This window comes from Balearica regulorum, chromosome 5 (assembly GCF_011004875.1).
Source record: "Balearica regulorum gibbericeps isolate bBalReg1 chromosome 5, bBalReg1.pri, whole genome shotgun sequence".
Classification (NCBI taxonomy): Eukaryota; Metazoa; Chordata; class Aves; order Gruiformes; family Gruidae; genus Balearica; species Balearica regulorum.
In genome coordinates, this window is record NC_046188.1 from 6,380,295 (window position 1) to 6,397,857 (window position 17,563).

Genomic DNA, 17,563 nt, shown 5'->3' on the forward strand with positions numbered 1-17,563 from the left:
CTTTATTGCAGGCTTCCAGATAGCCAAGAAAGCAGTTCATTAGGAGGGCTTTAACGAAATGTGGCTTCAGGGTCTCCAATATCAGCAACTTCTGAGTTAAATACCCGGTGACAGTCACGCAAGTGACTTGTGCTGGTATTCGCTGTAGGCTGGCAAACCGCTATTCACCATTTGCTTATCTGCAGTATGTGACCAGCTTATCCTTGAGCAGCTGGATTTAACCCTCTTAGCTGCCGGCGTGTTGGCAGCGTGGTGTGCCATGCCGTGCCAGCCTACCGCGTTCTCCTGCTCCTCTGCCCCGGCGTGCCGGGAGGAGCCCGGATGGCTGCAGCCACCGCTGGAGGTGGGGGCTTCCGGGGGAAATGGGTGTTTGCCCTCCCTGGGATGATTGATTGCTTCTGTTATTTAAAAAACCCAAACAAACACAAACCAAAAAAAAAAAAAAAAAAAGTCCTCCTGGAAAGGGGTAATTAAGCTGACTGAAGTTTTTAAGTGAATGAGTTTCCCTTTAATTAAAAAAAAAAAAAAAAATCTATGTATCATCATGGTACCTAAAAGAATGAGCCGCTGAGCTGCTTTCTCCCTGAGTTGGCTTACAGATGGAGAGGGGAGGGAAATTTTAGATAAAAGGTGGGGGGAATCAGCTTTACCCTTGAAAGATCAACTCCTTGGCTTCTGTGGCAATGCCTGAGTTTGTTAGGTGAGAAAAAGCAGAGATCTGCTTTCCAAGGGCAGGGAGGTTTGTGCTTTCCTGGTGTCTCAGGAGCAGAGCAGCACTTGTAGGGTTGGAAGAAGGTCCCTTGGCAAGGGTGAAAGCCACAGCATGTCCTCTGCCCCTTCATCCCTGCAGCATTTGCTGGCGTTGGCTCCAGCTCCACACTCTGCCTCTCCCCTTTGCTATTTTAAATGATTTCCAGTGAGCAAAGCAGCAGGTATCTGCTGGCCACGTATCCCCGCGTTACGTTGACTCTAAAGATATAATTGTGCCTGTTCTGTATTGCTTTGGGTGCGCGCGGGCAGCAGCTGAAGGGAAGCATGTGGTGCTCGGCGATGCTTATGGGCTCACCCGTCTCATCTGGGTACGAGCTGTGCCACAGCAAGAGCACGGAGCTCGTTTTAGGACTGCAGCAGAGAGCAATAATCCCCGAATGCTGCTGCCCTCAGAGGTATTCACAATGGGGGTGATTTCTGAGAGAAATCCCTTGGACCCGGCAGCCAGGAGAACAAGGACCTGCACGAAGCACACGTGCCAGCTTGCTCTGCCTCTCGCCCGGGCTGGGAAGGGCTGACAGGGCTTGCAGCCTTCCTGGCTCTGGGCTCTCTGATGTTATTTATTATGTCCCTGAGAGCTGTGAGCAGCGACCGGTGCCCTTCGTTTTGGTGACCTGCACTCATGTTGGATGCTCCCCGGTACCGCGCACAGCCCATCTGCTGCAAGGGGATGACTGCAGGTGCCCCGGGCTGCTGCAGTGATACAAATCCGTTAGGTTTTTTTTTTGTTTGTTTGTTTTTTTGTTTTGTTTTTTAATTCTTATCATGTAAAGGAGCTGTTTTCTCCCCACCACCTTGAAATAGCATGGTAGGGGCAGGTGGTCCCTCCAGGGTGGTGGTTCCCAATCTCTGAGCCAGAAGGATGCTGCGGAGCCGGGAGCCGTGCCCTGGGACTGGGAGGAGGCGAGGGATGGTGTCACACTGGGGATGCGAAACCCGTTAGCGTTCTGTTCTGCAAAGCCAGTGCACGTGGGAATGACAACCCCTTGATGACGGGTTAAGTGAATAGATGTGACGAGACACGTTCGTTTATCAAAATATTAATCAGTGCCACGGGGATGGGGTGTGTTTTGGGGAATGGGCGAGGCAGCGTGGCAGGGCGTGGGTGACTGTGAGCGATGGGGACTGCAAACACAGCTGTGTGTGCCTGTGCGCCCTGATAACTTGAACTCATCGCTGCTGGGAGTCCCTGCCTCAGATTGCTGCCAGAGATAGGGTACCCTTTATTAATCTGCAGAGATAACTGTAGTTTTAATGTTACCAGCGGGGGAGTTTGCGTAAGGCAGAGGCGTTCCTAGAAGACCTCCGTAGGTACCATCCTGGAGGCATCCAACGTGACTCAGCATCTTCACTGATGTTTTTTTGAAGTAGGTCTCAAATTGGTGCCAGTTTTAAAAACTAGGAGATGGTCCGAAGATGGGGATGCTGGCAAGTGATCCCAGGAGGTGATTTGAAGCCGTGGAACGCGGTTTGAGCCGTGATCAGCTGCGACCGTTCCCACCAAAGGCGATTTGGGAGCAGGGCTGCTGCTGAGCCCGTGGGTGGAAGGGCAGCACCTGGCCCTGCCCTCGGTGTCGGCAGGGCTGGTTTGACTGATAAGAGTGCAGGGAAGTCCTGCATGTGCGTAAAAGCTGGGGAAATGCTTTGTGCTGGGGGAACGTGAGCGCTCCTCTTGCCTTTTCATCAAGAAGCTAAAAAATGTGTTATATCACTTTGTCAGGGGTGTGGTGGGCATCCAGCAGCTCTTCAGTCTAGCAAACAGCCCACGTCTGGAAGCCAAAGTTGGATGCATGGTATCCGAGCAAGGCACAGGTACATCTATATATTTATTTTTAAGCTGCATTTAAGTGCAAACACTCACAGAAAATGACCTCAGCCTCATCTGGACATTCTGGGTCCAGACCTCTGGCAGCTCCAGGAGGGAGCCTGAGCTTGACAAAAGTGCATTCAGCCCTCCATGTCGAGAGAAGTGGCTGAGATTAACAGGCTGCAATGCTTCAGAGTCCCATACTCCAGATGAAATCACTCTTTTAGAGCAGACACTTCTAATGGGGCTTCATGGGGTTTGAGGAGGAGGATGATGCAGAAGAGGGCAGTGTCGACCTATGCCATATCTCACCCGGTTCCCATCTCCCTGTCCCATGGCAGGCAGCCCATTCGGATGAGTGGCGCGTGGGATGCTATTGGCAGCAGCAGCCTCTGCATCCAGACCTTGCATCCCACCCTGCCTGGTGGCTGCAGCCCTGCACGGGCTAACAAGCAAGTGTGGATGGAACTTCTGTGGTTACAAAGCAGATGTCAAGCAACATTTTTACCTACTTGCTTGCAAAAATGATCCATCAGGTCTGCCTGCCGTGAGGCAGAGAGGTGGGGACCAGGTGAGGTGTGGCACAGATCCACCCTGGCCTCTATCATCCTCTGCCAGCCCCGTGAAGCCCTATTAGAAGTGTCTGCTCCAAAAGAGTGGTTTCTTCTGGAGTATGGGACTGAAATGATAGTGCTGCAGCCTCTCACTGCCAAGGATAGCCCTTGTTTTGTCTTGTCTTGTTGATCTGAATGAAGTAATTTATAAGGACGTTTTCCATGAATCTATAAATCCATGCTTGCTGCTGTGCCTGGGAGGTTTAATTTGCTCTGGATACTGCACCGAGTATCTCTGTCCTGAATCGTACTGCAGAGTCCTGCTCTTTGGGGGAAGATGAGGATACAGCTGGATCCTCTGGGAACACTGCGGGCAGCTGATGGTGCCCCATCCCTCTTGATTGTGCATCTCCTAACGTGGGCTAAAGTTAGTAAGGGTGTAAGTGCAATAGTTTCTCTAGGTATGCATGTGGAGCTTGTGGAATTTGTCCCTTGTGCCAAGCAATTCCTGATGTTACAAGTCTTGGGGAAACTGAAGCCAAAAAATAAAGGAGGGGAGGGACCGTTGGCCTTTGGAAGGAAACCATGGTGCAGAAATCTCAGTTACAGGTAGGTTTCCCTTGCAGATCTCTGTGTGATGTTTCCTGTTTAGAGGAATTGAAAAATTCCTGTTGTACCATGCCACCTCCCCTTCCAAAAAGTTCTTTTGCAAGCCAGGGTGTGCACATCTTCTGAAACCTATGCACATGTGTTGAAGAAGCCCGCCACAGGATCTGCCTGAAAAAAGAGGATTCAAAAACCCATCCCTGCTACGCAGAGAAGTCAAAGATAACCCCGAGATTCCCAATCCCCAGTTTGTTTCCCTTGCACCTTAACGTGGTCTGCTGGGGCTGGAGTGGTGGTCATGGGTGGGTTCATCCCCTGGCAGGGGTCCTTGCTTTTTGCTTCATGCCGTGCGTTTGGGGTGTTTTGTTTGTGCTGAACGGTGCAAGGCTGTTGTCGTGTGCGGGAGGTGGTTTCTGACTTGTTCTTGGGGCACACTGAGTGTTCTGGGGACCTCTGAGCTGATGGGGCATGGATGGGGATCAGACATCCCCGTGAGCAGCTGGAGCCTGGCTCTCCGTCCTGCTCTGCCTGCCCAGCTGAGCACCCAGGGACCCCTCCACTTCTCTTCCAGAGTGGCTCTGACACAGTTTTCCAGCTCTTGGAGGTCAGAGCTCACGCTGGGGAATCCAGAAACGTTCCCAGAGCCAAACCACGCCACGGCAAGCGGGTGTGTGCCTGGGCTCTGCTTCTCATTTCCTTCATCGCTGCAGAGAACAGCTGAGCTGCACACGGGGTTTCAGCGGGGTGTCCCCTCTTTTGTTCTTAGATATTAGAAAAGTCTGTGCATGTGTTTATATTTAGAAAAAAAAAAGCATATATTTTAACATAGCTGTTTGTGAGCTATGCCACTCGGGACTGGTCTGGTTGGGCGAAGGAGGGATGTTGCTCGTAGCTGCCGACCTGTTGCACCGGCAGCCGCGTGATGGTCCTGCCGGTCCAGCTGCGCTTGCACTTGGAAATAACAAGCGTGGGCAGGGAGCGATCCCAAACTTGCTCAAATCCAGCTATAAAGGCTCCCTCTGATGTGAACAGGCTTTGGAGTAAGTCTCGCAGCACCGGTGGAGAGGCCCCGTTGCTGTTACTTGTATCGCAGGTGGTCCCAAGCCTTTCCGTGTGTCCGTTGGGCGTTTTCTGTCCCTGTTTTCCTGCAGCCTTGCCGGCGTGTTGGGATAAAAATGAAGCAGCTTCTGGTGGCAGGGCTGGATTTGGGCTTGCTGCTCACCACGCTGCTGCCCATCCTTTGGGACGGCGAACACAAGGTCAAAGCATCATCATGCCAATGGCAAACGAGCAGCATCATTTTAAATAATTGCCAGGGTGGTTTCTCCTCCCTTTTCTCCCTCCCCAACCCCATGTTCTTCCCTGGCACCATGTCCTTCCCCACCCACCACCTGGGGGCTGCCTGGATCTGTTCAGGATTTATGTTAAAAGGGAAATTTTATTTACGTAATTAAAACGTTGCATTGCTGGGTATAAACGGGATTTGGTGCTTACTGCTCTGACTCTTTCTCATGCGTGAGGGTGAACTGATTGATTACTGAGGTTTGAGATTAAATATTCCCCTGAGCTCTGCTGGCGTTTAGTGTGGTGGGGGAGGGCAGAGAGAAGGGGAGGAGGAAAACGATGGTTTTCCTCCAAGGCAAGGAGAGCAGGGAAATGTCTGCTGAGCACATCCCCTTGTCTTGGTCTGCGCTCCGTCTGCTGTAACGGAGCCTCCCAGCGCTGGTGTCGTGGATCACGATAAAGCAGGTGCCTTGCCCTGCATCCATGATGGTGGGTGAGCTGCTGGTGGGCTTTACTGGTTCCTCTCACTGCTGGGTCGAGCATCCCATCGCATCCCGTCCTGTCCCCATGGCTCGGCTGTATCTTCACCTTCCTGCATCCAGGCCCCTGCTCGGGTCCCTGCGAGCCCGGCAGCGGGAAGACCTGCTGTCCCCTCCCTTCTCCCTCAGAGCACGCCTTATTTATTTCTTTTCCTTAATTTCTTTTAATCCAAAAAACCCCTCTCTTTTTTGGTTTCGATGGGAGGGGAGGAAAAACCCCAATGCGCTGCTCCTCAAGCGTGCGGTGGGAGCCTTGCCATGCCAGTGCAGGTCGGAGACACCCGCCTTCGCCCGCTTTGCTTGAAGTCTAATTTTAGCTGAAGGCGACAGGATCCCTCCGGGGTATGGCTGAGGTTTCCTATCAGCCTAGACCTTAAGAAACACGCACGCAAACAAAAACAACACAGGAGCACTTAGGTTTATTTGGGTGAATTCTTTTTAAAAAGGGTGTGACTTATTTTTGTGAGCAGCCCTGGCGCACACCGGCTTTGTTCTGCTGCAGTCGGGTATTTCAGGTCTTCCAAGATTTAATCAGAATAATTAGTTACTGTCTGTTTATACCTTCTGTTTTTTGTTGCAGGGTTTCCAAAGGGCGTATTTATCTTCCAGTGTGCTGCCTAAGTGTCGCTTAATCCTTAAGCGTCTGATTTCCTCCAAGTTATCTGTCATGCTACTTATGTAAGTAAATAAATAAAAAAAAAAAAAAAAAGAAGGGAGGGTGGGGATAGTGTTTGTGAATTCTGCTTGGGGGGGTTTGTAAGGATTTTTCCTGATTGTCACGGGTTTAATTGCGAACTGCGTTTGGTTCCCAGCCCGTCATGCGGTGATCAGAGGACTGCATGTTTGGATTGGCACTTAACAACCAAGCCAGTTTAATGAGGTTGCTTTCAGCCAAGCCTTCATGTATACCCCGCTAAACTGGCAAGGGCTGTGTTACTCCCTGTCATTTCAGGAGGGGAAGAAAAAAAGGCTTTACAGAAATAAAGGGCTTTTGCTTTTGCTGGTGCAGTATGCCTTTGACTCCTTAACCTGGTGATATCCCTTACAAAAATCATAGCTCTGCCTGGAAATCAGTTGCAACTATAAGTTTGCCAGGATTGGAAATTGTGTGTTTTTCAGCCTGTATTTGTACGTTTGGTTTGGGAAGGGGGACTGGTGATACACACACTTCCCATCTCTTTAACACAGGAGATGAGAAAGACACAGAAAAGCACTGCAGAAGAGGACAAGATGGCTGGAAAGCCTCTAAATGAGACAGATGTGGTGCTGAACCCACCCCTGGTTCATGCTCAGTGCCTGAATGAATCACATGATATTTTCCCTTCAATTTTTACCACCGAGAGCAGCTGGGGGTGGCTGCTGTGCTGATGGCAGTGAGAGGCTGGACAATTTGCTTTTTTCCCCTTGGTTTCCCTTTTTTTCCGAGCTGGGGTGGTAGGGGGTGGGTGCCAGGACGCTGCCTCATCGTCTGCCCTCACCACCTCATTTATCACATCAGGCATGCAAACTCTGGGGGCGAGGGTTTGGCGTGCTTGCTGCTTCCGTGATGAGTTTAGATCCTTTTAAATCCAGAAGCCACCATTGCCATCAGCTCCTCTGCTCTCCTATGTGATGGGGACCAGAAATTTTCAAGGTCAGTAACTTCGTGTTAGCCCTTGTCAGGGATTACGGACACGCAGCAGGACTTTGCTCTCTGGGCTTCTCCCTTCCCTGGGAGAAGCTTGTTAGAGAGAATGGTCCAGGGCAAGGGCAAGGTGGGACCATCAGGATCTACAGGGCTTTGGTGGCTTCAGCACACCCAGAAAAACTTACTTGTATGGAGGCTGAGATTGAAGTCCACCTCCTTTCTGCATTTGTTGAGGAGAGTAAAGATGTACTACTGCATTGGGCTCTGTGCCGTGGCAGACCTGAAGCTGAGTAGGTTTCCCGTGTCCCATACACCTCACCCAGCTCCTGAGCAACATTTTGGGGAGATGCCTGCAAATCCTCTGTCCCCTCTGGGACTGCTGTGGCGGCTGTCACAGCCGGCGCTGGATTGCCGGTGGCTTTTGCTCTTTCTGCTCTGGTGTGCGTCTGGGTGGGAAAAGTCCGGTTTGATGAAAATATTCTTGAGAAAGATTGTCAACCTGAATTTTTCCTTGATGCTTATCCAGCTGGAAAGCTGGTGGAGGTTGAGACAACACCTCCTAAAGCTCTGGGGATGTGTGATGTGCAGCATGGCTATTGCTCCTGCCCAGTACGGCCCCTCCAGCCTCAACGAGGGGTGCTGGAAGGATGATCCCCATCCTCCTGGCACGTGCCTGCCTGCTTTGCTCAGCTTTTCACAGATCTACTTAGTTTGGAAGAGGGAGAGGTGGGGAGGAGGAGCAGAGCTGCTGCGAGTTAAGGAGGGTGAAAGCACAAACGGGAAGCTCCGTGGAGGCGAATGCTGGGAGGAAAAGGAGACGACGTGGCTTGTTTGCCTGGTGCTTTAGAAGCTGCTCAGTTAAATGAAGCATTCACTAGGGAGCTAAATTTGGCTTTTAAATAGCTTTGGAGCATGTGAATGCTCCGTGTTGCTCTCTTCTTTCTGTGGCAGGAGTCGCTTCCTGTCCCCATCTCTCTTTGAAGAATGTCCCCCTGTTAGAAGTTCACCTTGGGACACGGGAGGTGCAGCTTGGTGGCCATGTGCTTTCAAAAAGCCCTGCCAGTTGTCCCCAAGCTCTTCCTGACTCTGGATCGCCCATCCTTTGACTTCTCCCAGCCTGGCTGCTGCGAGCCTTGGCCCTCAGGACTGACCACAGGTCCCCTCTCTTTTGGTAGCCGCTGCACACCAGAGGGTTTGGTGCTCACCACGTGGTGCTGCCTGGTCTGGGATGGGCTGACTGATCTTTCGTTGCCTCTCTTTGAGCATCCCACATAAGGCAAAGCTGATGCCCCTTTGGCTTTTCTATGCTTTTGCAGGGCTGTGCATTTCATCTTTCCTTTGAGACACCTGGAATAATCCTCCAGGAAACGGAAGATGATTTTTTTTTTTCCGGAATCTATTTCCCCGGTTGTTCCTTGGCGCAGAACCGGCTGTTCTTTGTGTGCTTGGGCATCCTGTTACCTGGTAAAGGAAACTTGTACCATTTATTTTTATTTAATGCCCATAGAAAATGAAGGTATTTCAAGCTGTTTCCTCTTCTTGAGCCCCAGAACAACGCAACCTTGTGATGGAGGGTGCCACAGGCAGGCACGGATCCTAAGGATGGGGATGCAAAGGATGTTTGTTCTCCAAAAAACTGAGAACATCTCAGTTAAGGATGGGGAAAATTCCCTCACACTATAGCCAACCTCAGGGGACAGGCTGTGTCCACCCATGCAAGCAGACTATGGCCATCGGGTGCCACTAAGGTGCCCCCAGGACTGGGGCCACTTCCCTGCTCTCACCCTCCACCACGTGCCCATCAGCCACTTCCAAACGTGGCAGGGGAGAAGGTTTGGAAGGAGCACACCCAGTTTTCCTCGTAAAACTCCAAACAAGAGGCTTTGCCTGGTTTAGATTTTAAAAATAACTTGCACATTTGGAAGCTGAAGTTTCAGAAGGGCTCCGAATGGGATAATGGCTTTGATCATGGCAGTCCGAGATCAAGGGAGGGTTTTTTAGGTTTGCTGGATCAGCTGGAAAATATATTGTAGTGTCTAGACTTTATCATCCTCAAGCAAGGCTTTCTTTTCAACTCTACAGAAGGTCTAATCAAAAGCCCACATACAGTTGATAGAAAGGCTCCTTGGGAAAAGAGCCTGCTTTGGGTTTTGATTGTGTCCAGAAGCAAGTTGAAAGAGGTGGAGATCAGCTGCGGACTTTGAAGGACCTCTGAGATTCTGCTTTACTGTTTCTGATGAGACCACTGGTGTGGGTGGAAGCTGTCGCATCAGCAGCAGAGTGAGAAGTCTGGGGGCAGGGACCTGCTGTGTGCCAGCCCCCTGGTCCCCAGAGCGGTCAGTTCTGGCAGCTGAGCGCTGCTGAGACCTCGCTGCTCACCCTTTGGCTGCCACTGTTGGGATCAGCTGCTCAGACCAGCATCTCCCACAACCGTCTCAGTTTTGTCTGTGCAATAACCATAAATGTCCACGTTTCTTGGTGTTTGAACAGAACTTCAGCATTTCTTGCTTAAGTGTAGCAAATCTGTGTTTTTCTCTCTTTACTTTCTGTAAGATTTTTTAATTATTTTTTTAATTTTTATTATTAATTTTTATTTTCCATAATTCCAAAGGATTAGAGGCAGAGGAGTGATTTCCTTAGGTGCTTGGAATAAACTCAAAAGCCTACCATGAAGGCGAGGACATCTGGCCACACGCATTCACTGACTCTCCCTTCCTGAAAGCCCATGTAGCAATTGAGCTCTGTCACGTTGGAAGATGGCCCGTTGAGAAAGCAGAGGCAGTTTTTCTTTGAAACACTGTGTTTTCTGCACAAGAGTCTTGGGTGCGTTTTGGCAGGTGCCTTGTTGGAAAAGTCATCGCCAGCCATCTCCTCGGTGCGTGCTGCAATGCGCCGTGATGCCGCACTCAAATAATGGCATGGGCTGCCACCATAGCCCGAGGCTTTGGTGAAGTCGCAGCCTAGCTGTGAAAGCTTCAGCTGGAAGCTTTGGAAAACATTTGGAACTGTTTTGGAAAACATTTGGATCAAGGATGTCATAGCTCCGCGTCTGGTTGTTTTCCTTTGCTTTGTCCTTGAGAGAGGGAAATGCTGTTGGGTTTCTGTTTTTTCTTTCCATCAATTACTCTTTTAGACATATTTATTTCCAGGGATGAATCAGAGCAAATGCCAACGTGTAAACAGTTTGTGATGTAAAATGGTATTAAAATTCAGCTGGAAGGGATCTTGAGAGGTTACCTCGTCCCCAAGGCAGGGTCAGTTGAATCCATGCATCGAGCTGGAAGGCAGTCGTGTTTGCTGGAAATTGTTTTCTCATAAATTATCTAAGGAGCAGAGGCAAAAATCTACCAAATAATGCTGTCAGTAAGTGTGTGCAAGCCTCCCTCAGTTTATTCAAATCGTTTTCTGAATAAGCATTGAAAATTAATGCTGGTTTTGTTCCCAGAGCTATTCAAAGTAATATTCCAGAGTAACCTTTTCTGCCTTGGCATTTGCCAAAATACTGCAGCTTTTATGGATGAGATGCATTTACCCATAGTCTGTATTTGATGTGGACCCACAACCAGACCCAGAAGCCCCAATGGGAAGAAAAGCAGTTTTTTCTTTATTTCTTGTGAATTAGACACAACTTTTCAGTTCTCCAGGTGGTCCCTGTTTGAGCTGGAAGGGCAGCAACAGAAAGCCCCTAGACCCACCCCAACAACACGAGGTAGTTTGGGATGCTGCAATGCCAGCCCCATGGAAATCAACAGCAACCTCTTCCCTTGACATCTGCGGGTTTAATAAAGCTGTGAGATCCTGGGCAGTGATGGGAGAGGAGAGGTCTCGCTAGATATCCTCGTCTGCTTTGAGATCGAGAGCCAAGCGATGATTTTCAGTTAATTTCTCCTGCATCTTCCTCTGTCCCAACTTTGTGTCTTGAGTAATGGATCTAAAAACCTGTATGCAAGAGCCCTAACTTAATCCCCTTGCCTTTTAAAGGTGCTGCAGAGCTCCGTTGAGTGGTTTTTCTCTGCTCATAGCTCCCCATTTCAGTGATGAAAGGTTTTGAAGGAGGTTCACCTGTAGCCCGCTGGATGCTGGCTTGCTCTCCAGCCAGCCTTGCGTTGGTATTAGCATCCACACAGCCCAGACAGTGACTGGTTTTATTTCATCTGGTCCTTTCCCCAACCAGTTTATAGTAAGTGATAGCAAAATTCATCCATCTTTGGCCATGTGGCAGGACTTGGCGAGCCCCTCCCTGGCCCATCTGTACATTTAAAGTCAAGATGGCTGGCATTAACGTTATTGTTTGGCTAAACGTATGCAGAGCTATCACGGTTTAGATTTCTTACAGATGGGTTTCTGGATATAGTCTAAGGCATTCTGCCAGCCAATTTTATATCTGTGTAAAAGTGATTGGCATCCCTATAAATAAAGATGCTGTGGGGTTATAAATCTAAATATACTTATTCATTAAATTATTTTTACATCTCAAGTGGGTTGCCATCCTGGGTTATCATAAGCAAACCGTGCTCTTCGCATGTGTGTTATCCACAGCTCCAGAAATGCAGCTTCTGAGGCTTTGGAATATTTTTTTCCCTTGGAAATACGTGTGCGTGAACTGTCCGTGAGTCCCTGTGCCACAGTGAGATGAAGGACCTCTTCACAGTCATCACTGGGAATGACCCTGTCCCAGCGACTTGTAGACAGAGCTCCAGAAATGGCTGTAAATACAGGAATGTGAACTCTTTGGGTTTTGACTCACAAATGAGTATGTCTTTGCTGGGGTATTCAGTCCCCGTGGCCAGGTAAATGCTATTTGCATGGCTCCTTTGGTGCTGGGAAGGACTCCCCGCTAGCATCTCCATCCACGTCCTCGGGCAGGGAGTCTCGCAAAGGGTTTCTTTCCTCTATGCTGTGGGCTGGGCTGCATGGGAGAGGGGGTCTTTCCACCTTGTTTAAGCATCCCTGCTGTCATTTCGGTTACAGGAGCGAGGAAAAAAAAGTCCCCCAGACCATCTCCAGGCACTGCCGTGAGCTGGGGAGGTGCAGAGCCCGAGGCAGATCCCGGCCAGTCGCCCACGTAGCTGGGCAGCAACGCGGGCGCTGGTAAATCTGGCTTGGTCTTTGAACAGGCTTCTGAAAACACTGTGAGCTGCAATCTCTGGTTTCTTTGAGTTTGTTTTCCTTCTCCTTTCAAAGCATTTGAATATTCATTCAGTAAATGATGAAGCATAGAGCACATGTGCCTGAGAGGCAGAATATCAGCTGCCTCACTTTCCTCAGTAATAACGTGCATCTTTGAAAGTTAACCTATGATTTTAGCTTAGTTTCCTAACGAAAGGAAGCCTTAAATTTGGTCTGTCCATCTGCTCCTCCTCCCCCGTCACTGACAATTCATCAAGTCCATTGGCTGGTTCTCTTCCAGATTGATTTTCATCTCAAATGTTGGAGCTGCTGCAAGTTTTGCCAAAGCAGGCATAAGATTAGAAGAGTGTTGTGGAGTTTTTTTTATTAAGGGAAGGGATGCAATGAAAACTCTGTACTAGACACCAGGGAATACACATAAATGTTATGAACATCCAAGCCATAAAGAGTGCTTTAGTTGGATTTACCGCGTTACAAGACACCAGAGAGCCTACGCTGCAGGACTGCACAGACATGTAGGTGTTGCAGGGGGGATGTTCGCCTATATGAATTCTCTGATGTCTAATAAATGTAAGTTCATCCGGCAGCCTTAATATAAACGTGACTTATATTGCTTAGGTTCACAGGGGGAAATCTCCTCTTTGTTAGTGTTGGTATTCCTAGTGCTGCTTACCCCACCGAGTGTAGTTTCTGTAGCATGGCAGGGTCGGTGCAGTCTTCTAGGGTCTTTAGAGGCTGGTAGCAACATTTGCACGTCTTGACCCATTGCTGGAGCTGGTTGCAGGTCTGCGTGCCATTTGGCATTGTGGAGGTAGAGCAGGACAAGCTGTTGGGATTTGGCATCCTGAAGGTCAGAGCTGGACAACAGTGTTGAAAACCTCACTATCTTCCGCTGCTGGAAAGCTTAGTGTAGCAGAGGACCAGCAGATGGAGAGGATGACATGTCAAGCCTGAGTGGTGGGTCCTTGTGTCCCTGCCTCAAGGTTATTTCTGGTGCACGGTGGCTGAGTTATAGCTGTGTGGTGGAGGTGAAAGGTTGGCATCTGGGTTGTATCCTGGAGGTACCAGGGGTGGCATATGGCTTGGACAGACCGACTATTTCAGAAACTTGTAAGTGAAATGAATCACCTTGCCCAGTGCAGGTAAGGGCAGAGATGACTTTGGTAGTGGCATGAGTCCTGCTGTGGGGCTGGTGCCAGCAAACAGGGAGGTGGTGACCTCTGGGAGCTACGTTCCCATGGTCCCCGTGTCCTGCTGCAGACCCTGATGCAGTAAGAGAACCCCTTCCTCCCCAAACCAGCAAAGAGCTCCTGTTTGGCACATGTTACCCAGGCTCTGGAGGTCTTGATGTGGGTGCCCAGAGCGTCCGTAAGGTAGTCTGGAGGTTATGGTGTGACTGTCTGTGCTCGGTGCTGCTGGGAGCTAGCTGCTGGTAGGTGGGTCCTACGTGGGTGTGTGAGAACCTTGCATCACCTTATGTCTCCTGGGAGGAATGGAGAGACCCCGAAAGACCAGCCACCTACTACCCTGCAGGGATACGATGGGGTGCAAGCAGGACTCAACGTTCATTGTGTTCTTGGTGAGCTGCCAAATGTTTGCATATCTGCCTGGCTTTTACTGGTAGGTGTCAATACTTTTTTCCACGCCTGGTTTTTGTTCTCTGCTTTCCACCAGAGCTTGAATTCTTTGCAGTGTTGTGGTTTTTCTTTATTTCTACTTTTTTTTTTTCTCCATTTAGTGCCTTAGTGAGAACACAGCTGAAGTACTGGGAGCCCAAACTAAACCTGTCTATTACGCGTTACCCGATTAGACGCCATGGTAATAAGCATTTGAATCTAAAGCTAGATTAGGCAGGGAGCAGTCTGGGGCTGGATTTGCATAGCACGCATTCCTTCTCCGTATGACGTGTTGGTAAATCTACTGAAAGTGAATTTATAAAGAGCCAGCATGCTTCAAGTGTTGCTGTTGATGCATGGGTTGCTCCCCCCACGAGGCAGTCAGCTCGGCGAAAAATGCCTGTAATTGCCTGGAAGATGCTTTTTCTCCCCTCCTCCTGCTCTCACGGCTCGTGTTGCAGTTGATGGGGATGGGTAGCTCTTGCCAGGTCTAAAACCCTGCATTAATGGAGTTTTGAAAGTTTTTTGTCTGTAGAGGGAGTCATTTCAAGGTGTTTTCTCTTCCTGTGGCATCACTGGCAGTAGTGGAGTGAATCCAGTGTGCAGCTTGTTCAAGCTTTTGCTGCAATGTTACAGGTCTTGTGCTGGAAAATGCTGTGAAGATTCGTTAGCCAAAAGCTATTTAATTTCCTTCCCCTGTGGACAGTCATGAGATTGCGGATGATCTCAAGGTCACTCTCCCTTTGAGGTATTTCATTAGCGTGTGTTTAGGACATCCTAACTGCAGTTTTAATTTGGAGTACTGAGGTACTGAGGGACAATGTTTTTCAGGGTTTAGGGCAGTGGCTAGGCAGCAAACTCCCAGGCTCTCTGTTGTAGGGAAAGCTTTGAGATGGAGGTTCTGGGTGTTGGAGGTTCTGGATGTTCTTGTTCCATTGTAGGGAGGGTTTAAGATGGGTGTGCTTGTGCTAAGAGCTATGCAGAAAACAGCCTTACCCAGCCCCTTCTCATGGCAACCTCCACCTCATGGTGAAGCGTACGGCCGTGATACCTTTGGGTGTCTGAGCAGAGATGCTCTGATGTCATTGTGGCCCCTGAGCCAGAAAGCACCATCACTGCTGGCTTGGCTTTGCCCTTTTTATTGTTAGGTCTCTGCGTAGCTGTTTCAGGAGCAGCTTCATTAATGTGACACTTGAAGCCTGTGCTTGGCCGGGTTGTGACCCTCGTAGTGTGGGCATGAGGAAATATGAATCGAGGAATAAGGCTCAGCTCACTGGGTTTCAAGCTTGGTTAGACCTGCTGGGCCCAGCTTCGTTATCAGTGGTGTTATCTGGGCCATGTTGAAAGATCTGGTGAGCTGGTTAAGGGAGAGCTTCCTCTGCAAGAAGCTCACTCACGACCTCCGCTGCTAGAGCTGTTTCGGCTTCAAAGCTCCTAAAGGAATGTGTTTTGTGGTGTTGGGGATGCACTTTCTCACTGGGGAGCTGGGCAGACCTGATGTCAGTCAAATACATTGCCATGAAGCCAAGAAAGGAGGTGAGCTTTGAAGGAATGTCACAAAGGTGCTGATCACCAGCGGTACCATGAAGCCTTGCCCAGGTAGCAGATGCAAGGACCTCTGCAAGGTCTTCACCTTCCTACCACCACCAGGACTCAGGAACCCTCAAAGAGGTGAAGTTCTCCATTGCTTCAAGTTGTGAGTAAACAGGACTGGTGTCAATGGAGAAGTACTTTCACTTTACTGGCCAGAGTGGTGGATTCCAACCCCAAGCAAGAAGTCATCTGCAAAGAGTTGTGAGCTTGGAAAGGGCCAGGAGCATCAAGGACTCATTTGAAGACTCTGGAAGGCAAGCGAAGTGATGGTGTTGAACCACGGAGCATCTCTGCAGAGATCACAGTGGGCACGCGGAAGGGAGTTGGTGGATGGAAGAGGGCAGAGCGCGGTGCTGTACCTCAAACAGAAATTGTGGCTTTCTGATCTGTGTTGGGCCTGCGGTGAGGCTGGGAAGGTACATCTGTGCTTCTGGGTGTGTCTGGAGTGTGGTTAGTCCCAAATATACGAACACCGAGACTGCCCTCCTGCAGCAGATGAGATTAAATTAAAAACTTCAAACACAGTTATCTTCTCTCGGGGTGTCTGAGCCTCTCAGGATCCCCTTGGGTCACTTTTTCAAGCAGTTCTTTGCAATTGCGAGACTAGTATTAATTTTTTTCTTTTTTTAATGAAAAGGCAGATCATTATATAAATATCTATAGGGATGGGAAGTCTGTATTGCAATTTGTGGTGGGTGCAGCGTGAAAACCTGCAAAGAGAAATCCGCTTCCGTATGTAGCCCTGGCAGGGAGGTAGCCACTGTCGCTGTGATACTGCATCTTCAAGGGAGGTTTCCTCACTGGAACATTTGCTCCAGTGGGGTGGAGAGGGTTGTTTTTTAAGCAGCATATAGAGATGGAGGCAGGCAGGATGCGTAAAGCATTAGGGATGCTACAGATGCCCTGTTTGGGCTTCGAAGTCTCTGGGGAAAAACAGATTTGGTTAAATCAATGCACAAAAGAAAAAATAAAAATCCTGTGCATGTACTCAGTGTGTTTAAATTTGGTTTGTATTGACACTGCTGATGCTGATACCTTCCTGGATTAAGCATTAAAATAGCTTCTATTGATTTTTAAATGCATCCCCTTGGATCTCCACCAGACGGATGTTTCCCCTCTGGATACTCCTGCCGTGGAAGAGGGACCTTCCTTCGGTCCATCCCTGGCAGCGATGGATCGGCCAACTTCGGAGTGAGCCCTTCCTTGCTCCCTGCCATCGGTGGGAGTCAGGATAGTTACGCAATTAAAATTATGTGCCTCCATTAAGCAGGGTCCTCCAAATTGCAGGTGCTGGGTTTGAGCAGCTCTCCAGGGAAACCTGAGTCCCGCTGTCCTGTGGCATGGGGTAGTACAGCTCCATCCTGGTCAAAACGGGGCTTTTGCCATAAGCAACATCATGCTGCATCTACATTAAAAAAAAAATATAACCAAGTTTTCCAATTAGTCTTGCCTGCTGTGCTCGCCTGCTTTTCTTCATTACGTTTAAATGCAAACAGTCTTTTAGTGTAATGTGATAAAAATTACTGCTTTTTTCCCAGGCCGAGTGGGAGCAGGCATCGCGTTGAAGCTGTCAGGATCGCATTTTGCATGACGCAAGCTTACACATATTGTTTTTCAGCGTTCATCTGCTGAAGCATGGGAAGGTATTAGTGTTGTACTGGAAGGAAAGCAGCCGGCAGGCCGTTTCTTCCATCAGACACATTTATCAAGGAATTCTCAACCCCAGGTCCATGCTTTAGGGGGAAAAATCACTGTGGATTAACATCAGGATTTACAAATTTTTAAAGAGAAATCAGCATTGCAGATGGGTAGGCCAGCTGAGAGATCTGACAAATGTGTTTTGTTTGCTTTGGGCTCTTTCTGGGTTAGAAGTTTAATGATATCTTGAGGTTTAATGATATCTACCCACCAGGGTCCCTGTTAGGAAGGACTCCTACTTACAGCAGCCTCCACCCAGCTTCCATTGTGACAGAGAAAAAAAACAGCTTGCTACACACCGCAAGCTGCATAAACACCAGTGGTTCCAGTAGCCTCAC

The 17,563-nt window shown here is 49.2% G+C and overlaps 1 protein-coding gene across 1 annotated transcript in view; it reads left to right on the top strand.

The window, feature by feature from the left end:
• Window positions 1-17,563, top strand: part of DAAM1 (dishevelled associated activator of morphogenesis 1) — a 97,820-nt gene that overhangs the window by 13,484 nt on the left and 66,773 nt on the right. Inside the window, 1 exon segment of the mRNA XM_075753322.1 lies at window positions 6,142-6,239. The gene's annotated coding sequence lies outside the window, so the exon portion shown is untranslated.